This window comes from Dermacentor andersoni, chromosome 4, assembly GCF_023375885.2.
Source record: "Dermacentor andersoni chromosome 4, qqDerAnde1_hic_scaffold, whole genome shotgun sequence".
Classification (NCBI taxonomy): domain Eukaryota; kingdom Metazoa; phylum Arthropoda; class Arachnida; order Ixodida; family Ixodidae; genus Dermacentor; species Dermacentor andersoni.
Window position 1 is genome coordinate 2938955 of NC_092817.1, and position 21605 is coordinate 2960559.

A 21605-nucleotide genomic window follows, 5' to 3' on the forward strand; every position below is an offset into this window, starting at 1 on the left:
GCGAGGTGGCGAAATTCTCAGAGAGAGAGAACGTTAGAAGAGCGAGGCCGTTGCCGGTCTAAACAGAGGGACCATTCCGGAGGGCGTGCCTTGTGAGGACGAGACTTGTTCCGGTAGCCATGAGAAGGTTAAGGAGGCGCTGGAGACCTTCGTCGTATCCCAGCACTTGTGCGACTTTCCGGAATCGTCTTGGATAGACAAGGATAAGGTGGCGGTCGAGCCGAGAGCAGAGACGACGCAGCAGAATGGAGCGGAAATTTCTCAAGCTTCTTTGTCAGTCTCCAAGTTTCTGCCCCATATGTCAGCACTGGTAAAATGCACTGATTGTAGACCTTCCTTTTCAATGATAATGGAAAGCTTCCAGTGAGGAGGTGACAATGTCTGTCGTATGCGATCCAACCCATTTTTATTGTTCTGTGAATGTCCTTCTCATGATCAGGTTCCCTTTGATTAGTTGACCTAGGTAAACATACTTCTTTACAGACTCTAGAGGCTGACTGGCGATCCTGAACTCTTCTTCTCTTGCCAGGCTGTTCATCATTATCTTAGTTGTTCTGCACATTAATCTTCAGACCCACTCTTACATTCTCTCTTTTAAGGTCCTCAATCATTTGTCGTAAAACTCGTCTGCATTGTTGCTGAATAAAACAATCTCCGGGGACAACCGAAGGTTGCTGAAATATTCGCCGTTGATCCTTACTTCTAAGGCCTTCCAGTTTAATAGCTTGAACACTTCTTCCAAGCACGGGATAGGTTGTGATAGTTCGGTCATATTTACGTTGTGCCGAGAGAAAATGTGCTCCTTTTTTTGTGCGTTAACTATAACTAAGCCCCTGGACCGGCACAACGCTGTTAGCTCGCTGTATGTTTCGTCCGGTGCGCCCTTTTGATAATTGGTATCGGTCTATTCGTGCTTTCTTTGTTCCCGGCTCATGAGGACTCTCGCCGCTCTCGCATCGGATCACACAGCACGAAAGAGTGTGTTGAAAGTTGTGGTATCACGTGCTCCAATTCATCCGCAATTCAACAGTGTTTACGCCGGAAGGACCGTTGCTGCAGTCGATGCGGAGTGAACTGACACGAAGGAGCGTTTGCCGAGTGCGCCTCAAAAAGTAAGTCCGGTGCTTGGGGTATTCTTATGGTTCGTGTAGTGTGCCTTGTCATGCGCAGCACAAGATGACTAGTACAGCTACAAAAACAATAAACGTGATTTCCTAATGCTCAATCTACATGTCGTAGTGCACATCCAGCGAGAAGGTTCACGAAAATTACCCTGAGACGTATTGAGTTTGCTAAGAGATTCATATATTGTTTATTTGCTTCCTGTTATGAAGTATGCTAACGCCGGGGATTTCTTAGTCTGAACGGGCAGAAAAATTCAAGCAGTGAATGTCACTGCTTCTGTACGTAATTTCTCAGCAAGAAATCGTATACACATTTGTACAAGTACGTTGACGTTTTGTTTTCACAGGTAACGACAACGCGCGACGGCACCCGAATGCTGTTTCTGACTCGTGAGAAGCTTTTACCTTGCATGCAAATTTTTCTGCTTATACATTGTCGCCAAGGCAACCTGTATTTCTTGTGTTTAGGGTTCTGTATGTTTTCGTGCCTTTGACACGTTAAATAACTGTCTTTGACGTAACAATGAGATGTTTGTGCAAGCGGATGCAGCTTCATGTAGCTGGCTGTACGAGAGCTTTTCCCATTTTAACACGATGTTGTTTATTTACAAGTTTGCAGTTTCAGCAGTGATTACAAGGAGCTGAATATTTTTTATTGTTTAGGAACCTCACAATTTCAGGAGACGGAGGCATCTCTGCACCACAGCCAGCGACACTAATGCAGCCTGAACAGCACGACAAAGCATCTGATCTGCTTTGTTTGGCAAGGTGCGTACAAAACGGTCATGGCCACTTATGAGTTCTAGGTTCTGTTCGTGTATTTGGTACCTGCCAACTGTCCTGAATCTCTCGTGCAATTTACAAATTCTTGCTCATTCTAAAATTTTGCTGATGTTCCATTGAGTCATCAGAATGAAGTTCTATTGGCGAAGGTATTTTAAAGCTGTTGAGAGACGTCGTGACATTCGATTGCGAAAACGCATGTGAAAAAATAAATTGTCATGGCACTTGTGCTGCTTTCTTAGTTATTAGCAATAAAATATCCCTAATGAGACTACCGGAGTGGCACTGTCTTTAGGCAAGTTTATTAAGCTACGTTCCTGAAGCAGTCTGAATGGCAGCAACATAGGTGCCGAGAAAAACTCACTGATCTAAAACATTTTTGAGTTTCTGCTGTTCCAAGTGTGCTGCTTGTGTGCTGTGTGTCAAGGTAAATTGATCGTTAATAATATATGAATAGAAAATGTAAGTGCTCAGAGAAAGCTCTAAGAAAGTGCTTGCTGTCTTTCCTAGACAGAATTTCTGTCCAGTGTCTTTGCAAAATATAAAGTGCACAGGCTGGCAGGTTTCGCATAAAAATGTACAACACCTTTGCTTTAGATTTGAATGTAACCAGTTCATAATGTGTCCCTAGTACAGCTTAGCGTCAAGCTTGAAGCTGATCACTGATTTCGCATCAGTTGCAGGTTGTAATAACGTGGTATCGCGAACTGCTGGCTAATTATGTGAGTCAGCCTGGTGCAGTGGTCGCAGGCGAGAGCATAATCGAAAGCTGGGTATGTCTTGCCCTTCTGCAGATAACGTGGCATAGAGCTTGAACTATTCTATTGCTTTTCTTACAGTGGCCCCATCTCCCTCACCTTCTCCTCCTTATCATTATGTCAACTTGCTAATATGCACAACTTGTAGAGGCTTGATTATGGTCTTGACTGCTGAACTTGGCTGATATTTCAGTAGTCTGTGGTACCTGCACAGCCATGCTGTACTTTGCATGCATTTTAAGATGGTCAACTTAAAATAGGTAATTGGCTGAGGCATTCGCACAGAAACATGGTTTTTGTTGTGAATAATGCATATGTTCGCATTTTCTGGTAATCTTTCAGGGGGCAGCGTATAGGCTGGTCCTCAAAAAAGTTCCAGAATATGTTTTCACTGAACAAAATTGTTCTATGCATGCTATGCTGAAGCCATGCGGTCCTACAATAATTATATGATAGCTGATATGTCAACAGCTACACACTATTGAAAGCGGCAAACAAAGGCAATAACGGATTTAATTTGACAGTGAAATTGTTGTGGCTACCTAAGGTTTATCATTAGCCCCCTCTGGCATAGACATAATTAGTGCAAAGGGATACGTATGTCATTAACAAGCTTTTGGGATAACTACCGGCTGAATAAGTACGTGATAAGATATTGATGTAGTACCATAATATGGGTCCCCACCCATAGTTTAATTTCATTTTTATTTTGCCATTTAGGCCATGAAGCCACGTTACTCTTTAGCCTTTGCAGTTGCTTCACACTAGGGGAATCCCACTCATTCCTCTCCTCCCTTTACAGTGACTCTTGTTATTCAGTTTCATACTGCTTGGCAAACAAAGGCACCTTAAACCACGCCGAAGATGAGTGGATTGAATGTGTAAAATATGAGTCAAACAAGAAGAAAGGGGGCTAACCGAGGAGGAGGAGTGAAACTTTATTGCAAATGTCCGGCGATTTGGGCGGGGTGGGGCCATAAGCACCCCAGCCTAGGTGACGGCCTCGAGTCCTTGGACTCGGGCGGCTTCCTCGGCGTGCCGGACGGCCCACAGTTGATCGGCGAGGTCGTGGCTGAGCAGGGCCGCCTCCCAACGCGCCCCTCGGTTCGAGACTGCCATTTCTATCCCGTTAGTCGGGGACTCCTGCTGCTGGCTACCGGTACATGCCCACAGCATGTGCTGCAGCGTCGCTCTGGCTCCGCACGCTTTACAGTTGTCGGACGGATAAATGTCGGGGTAGCAGAGGTGAAGGATCGCCGGGTTAGGATATGTGTGTGTCTGCAATTGCCTCCACGCAACCGCCTGTTTCTTGTTTAGTTTGGCGTGCGGTGGTGGGTATTTACATCTGTTCAATCTGTAGTGTTGCGTGATGTCTCTGAAAGTGGTCATGCGATCCCCCCACGTCCACTCCCGCATCCCTCTCGTGGTGGGCGAGACGTCGGGAATGCCGGCGGGCGCCGCGGCTCGGCCTGTAAGTCCTCGAGCCGTGGCGTGGGCCGTCTCGTTTCCCGGGAGCGGAGGGTCCGTGTGGGCGGGGGTCCATACGAGGAAACGGTCATTTTTGCGGCAAATATTGCCCTGTTGAATTTGGAGAATGCGGGCCGCTTCCCGGGAGATCCGGCCGCTAGCGTAGTTGCGTATCGCTGCCTGCGAGTCGCTTATTATCACCTCGGCATCCGTGGTGGCTACCGCGAGGGCTATCGCTGCTTCCTCGGCCGCCTCCGTCTCTTCCGTGCGTATCGTCGCGCTCGCGACGCAAGTTCCGCTGTGGTCCGTGATTGCGACGGCGAAACCACGTTGCCGCTCGTAACGGGCCGCATCTACGTAGACAGTTTCTTTGTTGCTGCCGTATTTCTTTTGCAAATCTCGCGCGCGCCTGTTGCGCCGGCCAACGTGATGCGTCGGGTGCATGTTCTTGGGCAACGGCGAAACGGCGATGCGCTCGCGAATCGGTATGGGTATCGCAACCTTCTCGCCCTGCTCTGTGTGGTAGCTGATGCCCAGCGTCTCGAGGATGTGTCGTCCGGTTCTGCTTTTTGACAAACGCTCGTACTGCGCGACGTTGTGCGCTTCTATTATCTCGTCTAGGGTATTGTGTAAACCCAGTTCGAGAAATTTATCCGTGCTGGTATTGATCGGCAATCCTATGGCACGTTTGTACGCCTTGCGGATGAGGCGGTCTAGTTTAGTTCGTTCGGCCACCTGCCACTTGAGGTAGGAGGCGACGTACTTTATGTGACTGGTTACGAACGCCTGTACCAGGCGGATCGTATTGCTTTCTTTCATTCCACTATGTCTGTTCGTGATACGTTTCAGTAACCGGATCGTTTCATTGACCGCACGCTCTAGTCTGCGTACGGTTTCGCCGTTGTGGCCGTTGGCCGACAGGTGCAAGCCCAGTACCCTAATTTTGTGAACATGCGGGATGACGGTGCCATCAGATGTGACTACTCTAATTTCTCTGTCGGCGCGCTCTACTGCGGAATCGGCGTTCTTGGGTTTGCGGCCCCTGCGCGTGGGTCTGTAAAGCAGGAGCTCCGATTTGGCCGCGGAGCATTCGAGGCCCGTGTCACGCAGATATTCCTGAACCGCGTCGACAGCCGCCTGTAAGGTTTGCTCAACGTGGCCGTCATTTCCCTCAGCAACCCAGAGCGTGATGTCATCGGCGTACAAGCTGTGGTGGAGGCCTTCTATCTCTGCCAGTTTCTGGGGTAATCTGAGAAGCACGACGTTAAAGAGCATGGGCGAGATGACAGAGCCCTGCGGTGTGCCCGTGCAACCTATGTCTATGTCTTGCGATTCCAGTCCGCCGATCACTATGCGGGCATGGCGACCCGTAAGGAAGTCCCGTACGTAGTCGTACGTTCTCTCGCCCAGTCCCAATGCTCGTATGCTTTCAAGTATCGCGGCGTGTTTTACGTTGTCGAACGCCTTTTTGAGGTCAAGACCGAGTATTGCTTTTGTGGATCGCGTGGGATTGTCTACGATGTGGTGTTTGAGTTGAATCATGACGTCCTGCGTAGAAAGGCCACGACGGAACCCCAGCATCGTGTGCGGCAGCATGTCTCGGTCCTCAAGGTAGTTGGTAAGGCGAGTAAGAACCGCGTGTTCCATGACCTTGCCGACGCAGGACGTCAGGGATATTGGTCGAAGATTGTCGATCTGTACCCGTTTGCCCGGTTTGGGGATCATAATTATGCGCGCCGTTTTCCATGAGCTCGGTATCGTGCCGGCATTCCAGCACACGTTAATGTAATTCGTCAGCTGTGCTATCGACTCGTCGTCCAAGTTGCGGAGCGTTTTATTGGTTACGCCGTCCGGGCCCGACGCCGATTTTCTGTTGAGCTTGTGCAGTACCGCCCTCACCTCTGCAACGCTAAAGTCTTCATCTAGCTGCGGGTTACTCTCCCCCGCGTACGCCGGATGCGCAACGGGGCTAGTTGCCTTGACATAACGGGTTCGCACGGCTTCTAGAAAGTCTGCGGACGTGCCTTCGTAGTCGTGTACTAGCTTGTTGATCTTATGCGCGTGCGCTGATTTGGTCTCCTCTGGATCCAAGAGATGCCGGAGGAGGTGCCATGTCTTGGCCATTCCTAGCTGATTCTCCATACAGTTGCACGTCTCCTCCCATTGCGTTTTGCATACCTGCAATGCGTGGTCTTCTATGTCTCTGTTTAGCCGTGCTATGCGTCTGCGTAGCGTTCGATTGTGTCGTTGACGCTTCCACCTGTCTTGTAGGCTGCGCTTGGCTTCCCACATGTGTAGGAGTTTACTATCTATCACCTCTAGGTGTGATTCCTGCGGTACTTCCCGCGTTGCCGCTTCAACGTCTCTCCTGAGCGTCGCGGTCCAGCTCTCGATGTCGTCCATAGCCTCGCTGCCGCGATTATGCTCTTTCCGGGCTTTGCGAAACGCGTCCCATTCTACCAGCCGATAGTGGTTGCCCTTGGTGTCGTCCCGATGACCGAGGTGATGGTCGTGCGGTCCCGCATCGACCTGGATCTCGATCACCGAATGATCGCTACCCAAGTCCTCCTGCGTGTTATGCCACCGCGCGCCAGCGACGTTCTTCGTAAACGTGAGGTCGGGCGAAGTGTCCGCACATACGCTGTTGCCCTTGCGTGTGGGCGCGGAAGTGTCCGTAACGAGCTCCAGCCCCTCATTCTGCGCGTCTTCCCACAGGCGCTTACCCTTCGGCGTTTCGTACTTGTACCCCCACGCCGCGTGAGGCGCGTTGAAATCACCCGCGATGATTAAGGGCCTGTCGCCGGCTGCCTCGCTCGCCTTTCGCAGTAACGTGTTAAAGCGGTGTTTGTCTTTAGGTCTACTGTACACGTTCAATACAAACAGACCGCGCCCTTTCGTCGGAATAAGCTCAATCAGTACGTGCGGTATTCTAACGTTCTTGAGTTCGCGTTGCGCCACGGTGAGGTTGCGTCTCACTAGCGTTGCAGCGGCCGGCGGTGCTCCCGCGGTCACGTCCTCGTCGATCGCTTGGTAACCGGCCAGCTTGACCGCGTCGTTGGTTTCTTGTAATAGTATTACGTCGGGCCGTTCCCGGTTGCGTAGGAATTGTTGAAGATGCCCCCGCTTCCTCCTGTACCCCCTGCAGTTCCACTGCCAGATTGTGAACGTGCTCTGTGTGTTACGCTGTCTTGGGCGTTGTGTTTGTGTGGTGTCGTGTCGAGCCATGGTGACTGTTCGCATTATTATTTGCCGTCCGGCTGATCCTGCACCTCTTCGTCTGGTATCGGCCTAAGGTACGGTTTCCCAGTCGTCCGTACCGGGCGACCCGCTGCGCCCGGGAGCCGCATTTCAATATTGTCTATGCGCGATTGGAGCGTCGCGACCATTTGAGTGAGTTGTGCTATTGCACTGCTCAGCTGTTCGGTTTGCGCGGTTTGCTGAGCTATTGCGCGGTTCAGTTGCGTTGTTTGATGCGCTTGTTGCGTCATCATCGCGTCTACCTTGTCTTCGAGGCTGTCGACTCGCTCGCGGAGTTTCTGCTCGCGCGTTTGCAATTTTATCTCGGTCTGTTGCGGGTCTAGCGCCTTGCGTTTAGTAGGAGCGGGCTGTGCGTCCTGCGCCTCCATGACTTCCTCCGCGTTCTCGACCGTTCGACCAGCCGCATCTGCGGCGACGGGTTTGGTCAGAGGAGGAGGAGTGTTGTGATGACGGATTCTAACTGATCCAGTCGCCTCTGTAACAAGCTTTCTGTTCCGTTGTTGCTACTCTGAGCGCTACTGCTGATTCTAGTTGCTCCGGAGTTGCTATTAATGGCAGTCTCGGTTCGCGATAGCGGCGCACGAGGTGCGCCTCCGGAGGCGACCGCCGCCCAGCTCACCTGTGGGGGGTTGGATCCTCGTCCTCCTTCCGCTGCAGCTGCCTGGCTGGCACGGGCCGTCGACCTGCTGCGAGGCCTCACCGAGCGGGGGCGGGAGCCGGTGTGAGAGCGGGCTCGAGAACGAGTGCGAGAGCGAGTGCGGCTACGCGCACGGCTCTCCCTCGAGGTCGAGCGCTGGCTGTCGGCGCTAGCTCGTCTCGGTGTGGGGCGTCGTCGGTGGCTCTCCTCTCCGTAGTCGTAGGTGCTGCTGCTGCCGTAAGCGCCCGCAGCCTCCTCGCGCATTCTGCGTTCCCATTGTCGTCGCTTGACTAGGTACGGCGTCTTGTACTTGGCTTTGCACTTGCGGTCCCCGGTAAGGTGACCCTTCCCACACAGTTGGCACACCGGTTCGCACCGATGGTCGTCGGGCGGGTTGCTGCATCCGCACCCGCGGCACTTTTTGTCGTTCGGGTTGGGGCAGACGTCGGTCCTGTGTCCCAGACGACCGCACTCGTAGCACATGTCGATTTGTTTCTTGTAGAGAGAGCACCTCAGCAACATCCCGCCGTAGTTCACGTAACGGGGCACGTAGTAGCCGTCAAAGAGGATGACGACGTTGCTCGTGTTCCCCATGCGCTTGGCATGCAGGACGTTCGGGTTTCGCTGGTTCACGAGACTTCTCACGACGTCCGCCGGCTTTTCGTCTAGCGATATGCCCCTGATGATACCTTTGGATGTGTTCTCCGGAGCCGCTCTGTAGGCGCTTGCTTCGAACTCGCGGTCGCCAATGCGCAGCTTGCAAATGCTGCCGTATCGTCTAGCGCGAACTTCTGACGGAGTGCTCACCACTATCACGTTTTGACGCTCGTTGAGACAAACGCTGTCCTCCTCAGCTGCCTCGCGTCCCACGCCTGCTGCGTTGCGTATGCAGCAATGGACGCGGTCCTTCTGGTATTTCGACACGTTGATGCCGTCCCGGGGCCGCACGATGATCTTGTAGTCGTCCGTGGGTAGGTTGGGCATTCGGCTCGCCATGGTGATCTTCCGCACGTAGTGCGTCGCTTGCTTTATAGACGCCGCCTTCTTGGAAGACGCTGTCGCGGCTTGCTGGTTCGTCGCGGGATCGTCGTCTCCCGCCGCCTTCTTGGTGTTACGCTTGATCTCGCACCATCCCTGCTGTTTTCCGAGCTCCGTCGGCGATATTTCCTCCCCTTCGACTTGCACGACTTCCATCTCGGAAGCCAGCGCAGCGGATCGGGGCTCCGCTGACGCTTAGGCCTACCGTGCCTTGTCTACCAGCCTGGCTGTCGTGCCGACGTGGCGACGCGGAAAATCTTCGAAAAGTGACCGGAAAACGGGCTCACCTGCCGAAATCTGGTATCGAGAGAGTCCGTAGAACTTTCGCAAGCAGCTGGGAATGCCGTGAACGGGATAGCTGTAGAGAATTCGCCGAAAACCATAGAAAATTTGCGGAGCCGGCGCGACGCGCGTCCGCACTCCGTGGCCCCCTAGTGGTCCTCCGGCTAACCGAGGGGCCCGATTTTTATTAGTCATATAAGAAGTCAACAAACACTGACACCAAGGACAACACAGGGGGAATTACTTGTGCTTAATAAATGAAATAAAGAAACGATAAATGAATGGAAATGAAAGTGGATGAACAAACAACTAGCCGCAGGTAGGGAACGAGCCCACAACCGCGAAGGTTGTGGGATCGTTCCCCACCTGCGGCAAGTTGCATTTTCATCCACTTTCATTTCCATTAATTTATCGTTTCTTTATTTCATTTATTAAGCACAAGTAATTTCCCCTATGTTGTCCTTGGTGTCAGTGTTTGGCGGGTTCCTAGAATATGAGTTGAGACACATATCTCACTGAATAAACTTATGGGTTTGGCCTTAAATGAACACTAAAGAGAAACACTAAATCAATTCAGATGCATCATTATTCTTTCTTTTCATGTTAATTTTCTGATGGGAGGTTACTTATAGAAAAGTGTGTGAAGGTCAAAGCTTAATTTTCTGCCAAATTTTGCACCAAAACATCACTGCCAGTACGTCAGGGGGACATTACGCATTCTAGAGTATTTTCCTGTATTTTGGAGGCTGCGGCTCAGTACATTTGCTCAAAAATTTCTAAGTACAGTATTTGGCTCTGCTAGAAGGCTATCTAGTAAATATTTGCGAAAAACAAATGAATTAGGCCTTAGCAGACGGTGAGCAAGTGCGGGAACTTTATTGTGGTTTCACCACCTCTATTCCATTCTTGTCTCTTTTCTGGCTCACCAAGCCTCCTCTTTTGGTAACTGGAGTCTTCTTCTGGTGTTGCGGACCAGTAATTTATTAATGCAGCTCAGATAATTGTTTTTCTCTTCAGTGTCCCCTTAAATATTTTTCTGAATGATCTGGCATGAGACAATGCTGCCCGAAAATTATTTTGCATCTCATTAGTTTGTGTTGCCATGTGAACACCAGTACTGTCTTTGAGGTGCTCAGAGATGGCACTGCGCTTGCTCCTCATTTCCGAAGTCACTATGAAGCCATAAAGAGCATCTATTTGAAATGTCCTGCAGTAAATTATATCATACTATGTGTTATGGAGCTCTGGTAGACGACTGCTGAATAAAAGCACCGTCTTCGTCGAAACGTTTACGGTGTGTCAGGAATGTGTTGGCGATTCTTTTTACCTCAACAATCATGGAAAGATTAATTTACCGTGTTGACTGTGGCACAGCTATATCAAGCCTGATCTCTGTAGCTGACTGCATGCTTATTTATTACTCAAAAACTGAGCCGATTTTCGATGATGCCACCTTTTCACAATACTGCAGAACCACTGGTTTGCCGAATGGAATAAATGTAACTATATTTTCTCTAAAAGCAAACTGCGCTCTGGCACACCAACTTGAGTAATATTTTTCAGCACAGTGGCAGGCTTAGGAGGTCAGTTAAAAATTAAGTCGCGTAAAGGTGTGCCGCATTAGAGGGCATGACTCTTGTTCTTTGTATCCATTGTAGCATTATATTTTCTGTGTTCCTTTCCAAGCTATTCACAGTGCACACATACTAAAGAGATAAGAGACAGCCAGATGGTGGAATGTGCAGCGTGCAAAATTCAAAAAGGGGCACGCAGTGTGCTAAAGAGGACAGCGGTTTATCACTCTGTTTGTTGCTTATTTTTGGTGTGGGAGCGCCATGAACATCATGAAAATTAACTGTTACCATCTTGCCCAAAGTTCAGCTCTTGCAATAGGTGTTTCTGTCCACAAAATGCTCATATGTCAGAAGTTGTGCTCGTGATATTTGCATGCATGAAAAAGATAGGATTACTTGATTCCAAAACAATTTGGTTTTACACGTGATACTGAACTTGTCAGTGTTGTATCAAACGTGGAATAGGGTTGGAAGCTATTGTGGTATTTTTTATGGTGCCCTGGTGGATTCAGCTTGTGTAGACGCTTCAAGCTTTTATTTTCTTGACAAAAATTTTGCTGAAGCCGTAGAAGGAGAGTTGTAAATGTGTAATGAAAGCCTCCTGATGGGTATGCTGAATTGTGCTGCTTTGAGCACTGCTTTGTGCTGCTTTGATTAGCCCTACCGGGCAATGCTGTTAAGCTTATGGGTGCTTTGACACTGTAGGGCCTACAGGAGGGCTAGTATTACAAAGCGCATTAAAATGACTGTAATGATGCATGTCGTGCTATGGTATCATAATTGTCCCACGAAGTGACCACCTTTGCTTACAGTGTGTGGCAATCTAGTCCAGTTTACTTAACCTGGCTGCCATCTATGGAGGAGGAGGAGGAATGAGGCAAAATAAAGGATCTTCGATTAATGTTTTTGTGCAGATGGCTCGCACATTGCATTTTCTTATCTTGCAGGCTTTGCTACTCAAAACATTCTATAGGTGAATATCAGCATTTGGTTCCTATTTATACCTAATAGGAATTTCTTTGTTCACAGTGTCACTTTTTATATTATACTCTCGTGACACTAAGCTGCCTTGTTTTAATGCAGGTGTGGCTGGGCTTACAGAAAAAGTGTAAGCAGCCTGCTGTGTTGCTGATCATTGCTGATCCCCACGTCTGAGTTGTTCCCACAACGTCCACGCGCTACTGTGCTTTGCTTCATTGACAAGGTAATATGATATGGACACCTTGCACCTCAGCACCAGTTCTGAGTTTGAGTTTTGTGTAATATGTTAAGGCACAATGGTTGGCTTTGATGATAAATACACTCATGTCCTTTTTTAAAGGGCTCTTTTTGCAGGGTTACTCATGGACATGTTTTCAGAGGATACTTACACTCCTTAATTGCAAACTGCAATGGAGATTGTTTCTGCCTTAAAGTAGCACTCTTTCACCAAAAAAGCCTTATTTAACGCGCAATTCATAAGTAAGGTACGGAGGTGACAGGCCCTAACACAGCCTAGCAACCATCCAATTCTACTGCTTGCACAGCAATATAAAGCGAGATGTGAACGGGCGAGAACAGATAAATCTGCAATGCATGTTGCTCGCACAACTGTGAAAAGGACACATGGCATGGCAACTATGACACTCGTTTTACAATGATAAATAAGCAGTCTCGCTGTCTGATAATCCTTGGGAGGGGGAGCCAACTTGCAGATTCCCTTTCACGCATATAAGGAAAGCCTCACAAATTTCGCCAGCCCTATCGTCCTTATACATTGCCATAGTTGCGCAGTTTTCAAACAAAATTATGCAAGTGAGCTGTGCACTACCAAGTGACTGCCAAATCACCTGAGCGTCAAGGTAACATGGTTGCAAATCCAGTCATTTATGCATTGACCTGTTTTGCCGGCGTAGTGTCTACTACACGATACTGGTATTTAATATCTATCAACACCACTGTGCTCTATGTACTCTTTTTTGCATGCCTTTTTTCACAGGCAGTGATGCATGCCTCTTCATTATTTACGTGCCTACAAAGCAAAGCAAGCTTCTGCCATGCCGAGAAAGAATTGTAGGAAAATCCGACGCGAAGCTACTTTTCTCAGCACTCAACAAGCTAGGTTTCTTGGTTTGGATTTTCGTTCACTGGTTCGATGGTTTTTGGAGCCCCATACGGTTTCTTTGCTCGCACTAAGGCAGGCAAACTTGTGGGATGTGCTTCTGCAATTTGTACAGCGCACTAAAAGTGCAGGTGTGGGCCTGATCTTTGTTAAGAAGTGCACTGAAGGCACCATTCGTGGCGCAGATGACTCTTATTGAGTCAGGCAAGGCGCGAGTGTTAATGATTGTTTCCTTACCAAAAACAGCAGGTTTAGGTTCAGTGTAGTTGTAGGAAGACATGGCAAACATAACTTCTATGCTTCGAATGGGCGCATTTCTCTTAGGCCATGCAGCTTTTTTTCTTGCAACTATCTGCACTAGTGCTTCTTTAGCATCGGCATGAAGTTTCGATGAAGTTGTGCATCTGGAAAGTCATGAACAATGACCCTTTAATTTGCACATTGCGAAGAAGAGATCAGCTTTGATGTCCTTCATTTTCTGTAGGCATACTTCTGCTATCAGTAATTTCTTCTCAGCTTACTGAATTATCTTGATGCTCCAAGCTGACGCTACTGATGTCTTCAAATGCGGACTCTTCACGATAAGGCTTTGCAAGTGTGGTTGATGAAAAGGTGGCATTCACAGGTGGCTATTTATATGTGAGTGGGTGACACCCTCTGCTTATTTGTGTAGGATGTAAAGGTTTGACGAAAATTCATCTCGTCTCTGACGTGATGATAATCACTAACTTGGTCAGTGACTGCAACTTCACAAATCGTGTTACCTGACTAAATGCATTTTCATCGAACCCTTGACAACACCTTCTACCGATCTTATTGACAGAACATTGTAACCGATACTTACTGGTTCGTCTCATTCGCATCCAGAATAGAAATCTGTAAGTGCCTTCTTTCCTTCAGACTTGCAAAGCAAAGAATCTTAATCCAAAAGTCTGCATTTGAAGGCATCGGTAGTGTCAGCGTGGTGGCTCGAAATAATTCGGATATCTTGGAAGAAATTACTGCCAGCAAGAGCTCAGTGCTGACAAAATCAAGGGCTGGAAAACTCGAGCGTTCCTTGCAAGGAGCGAACTATAGCACATTATTATTTGTGTCTTCTGGGACATACAGCTAAATGTCAACTTCATGGCGACACTAACGAACGACCTGTGCAGACAGTCTCAAGAAAACTTGATGTAATAAAAACAAAAGAGCCTGTTGAAAACACAGTTATCTTGAGGTTGTCTTTTTTACAAGCCCACTAAACCTACGACTGCTGTTATTGCACAAAGGAATCAACACTGTGGCAATTCACCCTGCCCTGTTGAGGGTGACCTGCACCATGGAACGTGCCAACAGTAACCTCTTTCTGAGGCAAGACCACGAACTGAACCGGCCAGAATAGGAGCTCTTTGGCTTCACTCGGCTCAGTGAACCTAAAATCATCATTATGAAACAGGATGCATTCACAATTGCAAACTCAGGTTAATGTCTTAATCGGAATCATTTTGTGGACAACAACAGATGAAAGGGGGCCAGTGGGACCAGTGATCCTGCCCAGGAGTCCGTGATGTCAAGAAGTCTGAAAATCATTTTCTTAGGTTGAGAATCGTAAAGCAAACTGCTGTCGCTTGAAACAATGCCATGCCCTTTAAGGAGTGGTGCCAATTTTTCTAGGTGTAGTGAGCAACTGCTGTGCACATATAATTTAGTTAAAGAGAACGTAAGGCAGAATGGGCCATATAGAACTAATGACAATAATTCTGGCATAAATACATATTTGCTCAAATCATCTAACAATTTCTTATTTTAGAAAGTATGAAATTTTGTTAAATGGTAGCTGGTGTCAGATGATTCTATATAAGCATTTGGTCTTATACATATACTATTTGCCCTAAATAAATTAAATTCTGGAGTTTTGTCAGCCGAACCTACAATATGATTATGAGGGACGCTTTAGTAGGGGACTCCGGATCAATTTTGGAGATACTCGGGGTTCTTTAAGTGCGCCCAATGCACCTTATGTTTTTCCATTTTTCCACAATCAAAATGTGAGCGTTGTGGCCGGGATTTTATCCTTAGCCATATGGCTTAGCAGAGCAATGTCAAAGCTACTACGCTACCACGGTTTTTAAGTTGCTGGCAGAGTGGTTGTTTCTAAGCAGGTTAGTTCGCTAAACCTGTTTGTGCTGCTTTTGAAAATTACATTTTAGGCTTGTTACTTCTGTTGCTTCAATACAAGTAATTATTGTTGATCGAACAGTGTGCTTGTCTTTTTCTTTTACTGTGATAACACTTGCTTCAGTAGCCTGCTAATGGGACAGGATATTTTACCACAGTAATGCATGTTCCTTTACGAGTCATAAGCATTGCAAGAAGCCACTTATTTTTAATAAACTTTGTTCAGTATCCCATATGTTCTGAGCACTAGAGCACTCTTACATGTGCGAATGTAGGCAAAACTGCTTTTGCCTGTGCATTATCTTATTGCACAAGTGAAAAGAAATTGTTGACTTTTTACTTTTTCAGGTACTCCGCAAGCTCTCACTCAAGGCACACACTCTTATGGTCATCTGTCAGCAGACTGGGTGTATCAAATTACCATTAGAAGATCCAATAAACAACGCTTGTGAGATGTATGACATGATGTTGCTTAAATACAGAGAACATCACTATTAATGAAAACTTGAATGGCTCTGAGAAGGAACTTGCATAATGTATACTCTTTTATTTACAAATACAAGCCATTACTTCATCTGACATTTTCTCCTCAAAATTACTCTTTACCCTAGACTTTTGAACAAACCATTACAGCAACACAACACTGCAGTAAGGTCAGCACAGGTGATCATGCATATAGTACCACTTAAATGAATCCTATTTGAATTATTATAGTAAATATGTAAAGGAAGTGTAAATATGTTTTAGGGTTCATACTCTTGCAGGTTGTACAAGGTCGTTCATCTTGTATGCACTCAGCTTGTACAAACAAATTCGTCCATGATGAATAAGAATCGCGTTCATTGGCAAGAACGCAATCTCTTGCAAACGTGCAGTACGACAAATCGTTCAGTCTGTGACAAATCGTTCAGTCGACGAGAACTCGTTCAGTCTATGAGAAATAGTACAGTTGACGAGAAGTCGTTCAGTCTACGAGAAATCGTACAGTATATGGAGCAGTAATAGCGTACAACATTCCTCGCACATTATAGTCCACACTTTTTTCAATAGGGGAGTTGTGCCTTTTTTGAGACACGATTGAAATGAAACTGATCAAAGCGTTAGTCACGCTACCATTTCAACTTTGTTTAGTGTCGTTTGTACGGCGCTCCTCTATGGCTGCCTTTATGGCGTTCGCTGGTTCTAATCTCCGTATTAGTTTTGGGAGAGGGTATGATTACCTGGCATATCTCGGGAGGAGGTTTGTGCGCTCACCCTGTCGCTGCTCGGGCGCTGTGCAAATTTGATCGCTAAATGCCAGTTCCCAGCCTAGGAGCTGCAACAAACCCTCCCTACAGGGTGGTCAGTGCCCGTGGACGCGATACTCCCAGCGAGCCTGAGACTTCAAGCCGGAGTTCAGCCTGCTGAGTGGCTGAGGCCTTTTCAAGAAGCACCGATGAGCTGCCCCTTGCAGGCCATCTTCCTGGCGGGGAACGCACTGTTGTGATCGGCAGTTCACCCCGCGACAACCACCAGTCACGGATATCGCGATTATGGGGAACACGCCGACGGCCTCGTCAAAATTGTTCTCAAATGGGATGATTTGTGGCCACCAGTGGAGTACCCCTGTCAGGAAAGGTTTGGACAATTAGCGAGGCGACGGTCCTTCCCCTGTAATCCGGCCAAAATGGCGCGTCCACGCCCGAGATTGGGTCAGTACGCTATGCCCCATCCCCTCTTTGTGCCGAGTGATATGTGCGCGTCTTTCCGATAAAGCTCCTTTTGGAGGGATAGGACACACAACCCCCGCATTGGTGGGACCTTATGTCATCCGTCTCCTGACACCACATTGGGGGATGCGACTGGACAATGAGCACGGAGGAGATAGAAAGAGCGGCGGAAGCCTAGTGTGATCGGCTGCTACAACTTCAGGAACTTATCTTTCGGTACTTCTTTGAACCTTTTGTAGATAGGAAACATAGACTTGTTTTTGAAACATCCTGGATATCGGTTGCAGCCACACGTTCCCTTACTCCTCCACGATGAAGGAATACACATCTTCGGGCGCCCAGATTTAACAGCACGTACGTCTCAAACACCTATGATGCTGTCGTTCAGCGACGAACGCGCCCCGTAACTCGTTTTCGGGAGAGCACGCATGCTTTTCATTAGTGCCATTGTATCGCAAATCCACTGGGTGACTGCCAAAGACGAACACGAACAAACTTATTAGTCTATGAAGAAACTTAAACAACTTTATTCGTCATAGTGTGGAGCTAATTCATGGCTCGTCGGGAAGGCCAGATGGCCGCCAGGCGATTCGTGACGCTGACCACTTCTGCCCGCTCCACGGCTCGGAGTTGCAAGACTGAGCTAGAGCTAAGCAGCACTTCCTCTCATGATGAAGGTGAGGGAGAGACCAGGAGCTCGGGGGAGGGGGTCCTGCTCACAGCCCCAGAGGGTGTGACTTAGCGTAGCTAGCTCGCCGCACAGGTGACAGTACGGACCTATTCTGCTCGGGTAAATGTGCGAGTATGCATAGGGGTTCGGGTATGAGTGTGTCTGTAACCTGCGCCAGGTGTTCTCCTGACGCTTGTTTAGTTTACTGTGTGGTGCGGGCCTAGTGTGTCGTGTATGACGGTAATGTTGGGATATGTCGTGATATGAGTGCAGGACTTCGTTTGAGGTCTGGGGTTCCGGCAGGCCCTCCTCTCGGCTGACGAATCCTCGAGCATGTGGGTGGACCGCTTCGTTCCCTGGATTCCCCGCGTGAATCGGGGCCCATGTCGACTCTATTGAGCGTGGTTCTTTTCTTTTGTATAGTGACTGTAGAAACTTTAGTGGGGTCTGTGCCACTAGTCCTCGCGCAAAGTTTGTTATGGCGGTTTTGGAGTAGCTCAGAACTGTAGAGGAGTCTGCTGAGGTCACGGCCAACGCAATGTCGGCTTCTGCTTCGGTGGGGGTGGGAGCACATAGAGAGCTCGAAGGTGTCTGTGCCTTGAGTCCTGGGCCACAAACGGCAGAAATGGCGTAGGTGGGATGTCGATCAAAGTACTGGGCTGCGTCGACGTACGCCACGGCGGAATCGGTCCCGTACGTCTTGTGTAGGGCCTGGGCCCTCACTGTCCTTCTGCCGTCCCTGTCCCCAGCGAGTGTTTTTGGGCAGCGGTTTGATGGCGAACATGCCCTTTATGTGTGGTGGGATGGTGGCGTGGTCCCTGCCCGTTGAGGACGCTCTGAGGCCCATTCGAGCGAGGATCCTGCGGCCGGTCTTGCTACCTTGGAGACGGTGAACCTGTGATGTACGGCATGCTTCAATGAGTTCATTGATGGTGTTGTGAACTCTCAATTGAAGAAGTTTTTCGGATATGTGTGTCTTGGTAGGCCGAGGGCTACCTTGTATGCGTGTCGTATAATGCAGTCGAGGCGAGCTCATTCTGTCTTCCATAACTGTAGGTATGTAGTGCATAGGTGAGGCTGCTGACCACAAAGGCCTGGACTAGTTGGAGCAGGTCATTCGTCCCCATGTCTTGCTGGGAGAATGGGAGAATGAGCCGCTACAGAACGCCTTTACAAACTTAGGGAAGGGAAACCTTCCACAGTGCAACGGAAATAAGAGTAGTAGTGGCGTTGTCAACTAAAGTATACGACCGAGAGATGGCGCTGACAAAATTAATATCATCATCATTATGTAGTGAGCAATATGACCACTGCGGTAGCGGCTAGTGGGGTACGTCGCGCTGCTCGCTCGTTGGCTTTGGGCGTTTTGTTACCGCTTCCCGGGCGATAATCGGATGTACGGTACTCTAACGTGACTACAGATATCTTTATTATGTCGCTAGGTGACCGAGAGGTCACCTAGCGACCTAGCGAAAAGAAAGAAACAGTTGAAACAAGTAAGCTTATTTTGTTTATTGTCAATGGTGAATGAAGCAGTACATGCTTACAATTTTCGTACAGCTCAGGTGGACTTAATGCTGTCAGTCACTAAGTTTACAATATACAGAAACACAGATAGGCATCTATTTAATGGAATTGAAAGCTGCAAGCGAACAAATTTTTCTCATCGTGTTCGACGTGCCGCTAAAGTAGGGAGAACGAAGCTTCACACAACAATATTTATGCCGGGCTACACTCTTACTTGTAGTTACGTACAATGCTGCTTGACGTATGTAATACTATTCGTATATTGTCTGCGTTTGACGATTTGAGCTAGATTAAAAAAGAAACTAAAAGTGCTCGGCAAAGATGTACTGCCAGCAAAATAAGCTCGAGCTGCAATATTTTATTCTTTTCCTAACACATTGGCGAGAGACACGTAGTGTAGTGAAAAAAAAAACGCTATATTTTGCTGCACATATTGCCTGCTCTTGGCGCTTCTGCTGCACATCTGGTGCTCAGGCGCGGCAGTAAAGTCTTGGACACAAGTGGAGTGCGGATAAGGAACAACAGTGCTAACAAGGACTTCTGCAAGTATTGTGTGAATAAACAAGGACACTAAATAAACATTTAAGCGAGCCCAATTAATGCTCACGGATGCTTTGAAAATGAAATTTATGGCTTCATGCTTAAAGGAACATTTCGGTTTGTGTATTCAAGCAAGGCAAAAAGGTTGCAAGGAGATGAACACTTGAACTTAGAAATTAAGGTGAGCGAGGGAAGGCTCAGCCTCGAGCCAACGTTTCAGGAAGCAGACATGTGAGGGCCGTGGCGAAGACATGTTCCCACGCTGAGGCTTCCCTTGCTCGTCCACAGTTGATCGGCTGAACGCTGAGCTGAACTTACTTCGAGCATATTTGAAAAACATTTTGGGGACGCACTATCCTCAAGTTTGCCATCTGTTGTTTGAAGAGAAAGAAAAATTGTTTTTAGTGACTTGTGTGTTTGAGAAGTGCGGAATAGGCCGATTGTGTGAATATACCTTTTCTAGCTATCTCTTACGGTGCAGGGATAACCCAGTTATTGATTTCATGCAAACTGTACATGAACCATTTGTACTGAAGAAATGTAAAATAATGTGCGTATTCATAACTAATTCTAATCCTAGCACTTGCTATCCTAACAATCCCTGAGATTTCGTCATGTCATTTAAATATCTTCCTGTACTCATTACAAATAAATTAAAGCGGACAATTATGATAGAGTACGTCATTAGCAATGCTAATCATATGCATGGGTACTTGCGGAGTAACTTTCTCAAGGCACCGTCTACGTTAAAACTACAGCTTTACAAGACTCTAATACGCCCGAAACTAGAATATGCATCTGCAATAGGGGGTGCAAGTCGCGTCAATACTATTAGCTCACTTGAACTAGTAAAACATAGCTCTACACGTTTCATTCTAACTATAACCGTATTGCGAGTAAATAACCTCAATGAAAATTAACCTAGTGCTTATTCCAGTAGCTAACCGCCGTAAAGTTGCCCGTCTTTCGCTATTTCGCAAAACTTTTCCATAACATGACGCTTCACGTCAACTTCATACTGCGGTCTCAGTACATTTCAAACCGCGTCAACCATCACATCAAGGTACGAATTGATTCATGTTACACGAAATCTTTCTTTTGAATTTTTCATTTCCCGTACATCTCAGGAATGTAACTACCGTCTCTCAAACGAGAAGAAAGGAGGTTAACCAAGGGGCCAGATTTTTATTAGTCATATCATACGAAGCCAACAAACACTGACACCGAGGACAACATAGGGGAAATTACTTGTGCTTAATGACGCTGTGATGTAATGACGCTGTGACATGGGCGTTCATTACTGCGTAGGTCGTGCTCATCGACGAGCCCACGTCCGGCCTGGACTCCACGAACACGCACAACGTGTGGGACATCCTGCTGCAGGTGCGCCGCGCCAGCACGCTGTTCCTTTCCACGCACGACATGACGGAGGCCGATGTGCTCGCTGACCGCGTCGTCGGGCTCACTGCGGGTATCGTCGTCTGCAACGCCTCGCCCAATTATCTGAAGAGTGCTTACGGTAAGTCCCGAAAGTAGGGAAGCTTCGACGTTATTCCTAGGGCTGCGTCTTAAGCCCGTGGCCGCTCTTCGCGACAAATTACAACGGTACCGATACCTAATATGTTCCGAACAACAGCCTCACGCTTGGTATTGTAGTATATACCTTTGTGATGTCTCACAGTTCACATGCTGGCATTGGTGTCATTGTTTCTTGGCTATTTCTGATATGAGTAATAAAAATCAGGCCCCCGGTTTCCTTTCTTCTCCTTCACATTCTTACGTTTGCCGATGGACAAGGCTATTTACACGTAGGCCAACCATGGCCAAGATGGCTATACTATAGCGATTCCCGGAAAACACGTCGCCTTGCTCATCTGCATTGCAGCCACGCTCTTGTGGCTGTTCGGTTTCAATATATATATATAGATATATATACACTGCGTAACCGGCTTCCCACACTTCACACACGTACACGTA

At 47.9% G+C, this 21605-nt stretch overlaps 1 long non-coding RNA gene across 1 annotated transcript; it reads left to right on the forward strand.

The window, feature by feature from the left end:
* Positions 1-1096: 1096 nt before the first annotated feature.
* On the forward strand, positions 1097-15629 carry LOC140217084 (uncharacterized). Its single transcript, XR_011893585.1, has 3 exons — positions 1097-1892; positions 12005-12125; positions 15531-15629. It is a non-coding gene; the product is annotated as an uncharacterized lncRNA (long non-coding RNA).
* The last annotated feature ends 5976 nt before the right edge of the window (positions 15630-21605 follow it).